This window comes from Arvicanthis niloticus, chromosome X (assembly GCF_011762505.2).
Source record: "Arvicanthis niloticus isolate mArvNil1 chromosome X, mArvNil1.pat.X, whole genome shotgun sequence".
NCBI classification, from domain to species: Eukaryota; Metazoa; Chordata; class Mammalia; order Rodentia; family Muridae; genus Arvicanthis; species Arvicanthis niloticus.
The window spans coordinates 118,317,027-118,320,419 of NC_047679.1; the positions used below are offsets into that span (position 1 = coordinate 118,317,027).

Below are 3,393 nucleotides of genomic sequence, written 5' to 3' on the forward strand. Positions count from 1 at the left end.
TAAAAAAGATCATAATTTTATTTGACTCATATGCATCTTATGCTATAAGACTTCAGAATGAAAATATGAATAAAATTCTGGGTATAGATCACACATATTTTATTAATAAAGAAGCCAGGAAATCTAAATATATGTAAACATACTTAGCAAATACATCACCACAACAGATATTTCTCAATAGCTGAGCTTAATATTTAGTCTAGATTTGCAATCAATGGGAACTTAAGTGTTGGAGATTTTATACATATTGATATTTGAGTCTAAGAATGTTTTATGATGTTTATTTTAGTTTTGAAATTACATTTTACAATTGCTTATCCAGTTCATCACCAACTAGGTCTTTAAGGGCCTTTTCATTTTATAAAAGACATTTATTGCTCAACCAATTTGTACCTCAATATTTTCTTTGTGCTGTGCAAAATATATCTTTGGGGCTTGCTCTAGTTGTTTTTGCATATCAATAGACAGACTATTGCATGGACTGCCATATGCTGCCAATCAGCTCAGAAGAGCTTTTAGTTGGGAGTGGTGGGTACAATGGGTACCTGCTGGCTGATTTGCTAGTTTGATTTCATTATAATCTACAAACATCTATTGACTGCCTGAAATATTCCTCATTCTGTAAAAGCTCAAAACAGACAATACTGCAGCTACCTTAAAGATTCCACAATTAAGCAAGGAGGATAATTCATTACTATTATAAAATATCAGACATAATATGAAAGACTGTACCTTTCAAAGAAGTATAAACAAAGTGCTGTGGACCTTGAGGGTGTTTTTACTTTGAAGGAGGGAGAAATTTGAATCTAATAAGGTTTTATAATTAGTACGCACTTAAGGCCAGAGTAAGTATAGGAGGATATTTGAAGCAGTGGGAATACAAGCCAAAGAATTTAAGAAGATAGAGTTTTGTTATGTACTATTATGTATTATATTTTGTTCTGGGACTTTATTTTTATTTGCTTATTTAATCTTCACAACCAAATTATAATATGCATGGAACTGTTTCCATTTTGTGCTAATAATATAGCTCAGGGTGACTAATGATTATTAGAGCTGGTTTTTAACCTAAATTGTTCATACAACAAAGTCTGTGTTCTTTCCTCAGAGTCAAGAGAGAGCAGTAACAATTTAAAAGAAGCCTAGTTAAGGATATAGGATAAAAATCCTTAAAATGTAGTAACATGAATGCCTAGTTGAGATCTTAGAGAATCAAATGTGATTTTATATTTAACAAATATTCTGGAGAAACAAGGTAGCATGTCAAATATCTACGGGTAAACCCTCTGCTATCTGCTATTGCACGATGTATGGGTTTTTAATTGCTTAAAAGAATGTTATCTAGCTTGCTAGAATTGAATAGCTACCTCTAGAGTTGTACAGTGAACAATCTGCACAATGATATCATACTGATTAGCTCTCATTCTTTTGGAGATATTTAAAAGTCACATTAGTAGGTGTAAGATTTCAGGAATTCTATAGAAATTTAATATATTTAATACTTGAAGTTGGAAAATTGTTAATCAGTCTTTCGGCACTGCCCAGGGACAAGTCCATATGGTATTGCTCTTGATTCCCATCATAACTTAAAGGGAAATTGACACAGTGTCCTACAAATGAAGGAGGAGGATGGCTTCAAATTCCTTGGTACAGGAACCCACTTAAGTGGTACTAACCTTGACTTTCAGATGGAGCAGTACATCTACTAAAAGAAACGTGACAATATCTACTTTGTAAATCTGAAAAGGACCTGGGAGAAACTCTTGCTTGTAGCTAGTGCTATTGCTGCCATTGAGAACTCTGCTGATGTCCTCTCCTCCAGGAACATTGGCCAGCCTATGAAATTTGCTGCTGCCACTGGAGCCACTCTAACTGCTGGCCGCTTCACACCTGAGATCTTCACTAATCATATCCAAGCAGCCTTCAGGGAGCCACAGCTTCTAGTGGTGACTGATCCCAGGGCTGACCACCAGAGGCCTCTTATGTCAAACTGCCCACTATTGCTCTGTGTAACACAGATTCTCCCCTGCGCTATGTGGACATTGCCATCCCATGCAACGACAGGGGAGTTCACTTAGTGTCTAATTGGTGGATAGTGGCCGGGAAGTACTCTGCATTCAAGGTACTGTCTCCCGTGAGCACCCATGGGAGGCTATGCCTGATTTTTACTTCTACAAAGACCCAGAGGAGGTTGAGAAGGAGAAACAGGTTGTTGCTGAGAAGGCTGTAACCAAGAGCAAATGAACTGCACCAGCTCCTGAGTTCACTACTTCTTAGCCTGAGGTTACTGGCTGGTTTGAGGGCATGCAGAATTTGAGGGCATGTGCCTATCCATCAGTCCCTCCTCTCCATGGAAAACTGGAGTTCACAGCCAGTCACTGAGGACAGGTCAGCAGCTCCCACAGCAATGCCACCAAGTGGGTTGGAGCTACCACTGGGTGGCCCTGAGCTGCTCTGCAGGCACCTGAGCTAAGGGGGGAAAGGTGGAAGGAAATAAAGGTTCCTAAAAGCTGAAGAAAAAGAAAATGGTTAATCACAAGAAAAAATATTGTCATAGAATATATTAATATGGCTAGTGGTATTGTCATTATGTGGAGTCTGGCATGGAAAAAATAGGCATAGCCAGTCATACTTGTTAAATAAAGATGAAATGGAGTGACTTGTTCACACAGTTCTTATCTATGAATTTTAACAAAAGTACTCATGTATCAGTCTTGGTGATATGGCTTTTATTTTTACACTGTGCATGCTTTATTTCCCTAATTTCTAGATCTTGTATATGCTGAACTTAGGTTGCAGATGTAACTATATTTATCCCCTCTATCTTTGCATGGTTTGATGGAGTCTGGGCTAGCTGGAGTCCTTAAGATTACCACCTTCAGTCCAAGACACCTTGTCCATTTATCCTCATATGCTGAACAAGCATTATCATTTTTTAGGCATGCCATGGTACAAGAAACATATGGTATACTTTTGAAATTACCCAGGAGCTACTTGTTAAAAATTCCAATCATGATTTATAATGTAGATTTGTTTCCTTTTCATTTTCTTTCACACCAGCAGAATTATTAGCTGGTAGAGTTAGTGTAAAAGAAAAATGGAATTATTACAAAATATAAAATATGCTCAAGGAAAGAAGAACAGATTTTTGAGAATGATATTTTTGTCACTTTCTTATCAAGTTGTGAACATCATATTAATCTGATTAAAGTTTGGGGGATGACAGCATTTACTCATTAAGATGCAAATATGTAGATGAGCACTATGAATCTGTAACTGTGAAGGAGGCATTCTGGATGAGGTGGCATCATTCCTTAAATAGCCACACTTTATTTCAATTGAAAAACTTTGCACAGCAGAAAGAATGACAAAAATGCTATTGTTGAAGAAAAA

At 37.0% G+C, this 3,393-nt stretch overlaps 1 pseudogene; it reads left to right on the forward strand.

The window, feature by feature from the left end:
• The first annotated feature begins 1,260 nt into the window (after window positions 1-1,260).
• Window positions 1,261-2,448, forward strand: LOC117695164 (small ribosomal subunit protein uS2 pseudogene; annotated as a pseudogene).
• Window positions 2,449-3,393: the final 945 nt, after the last annotated feature.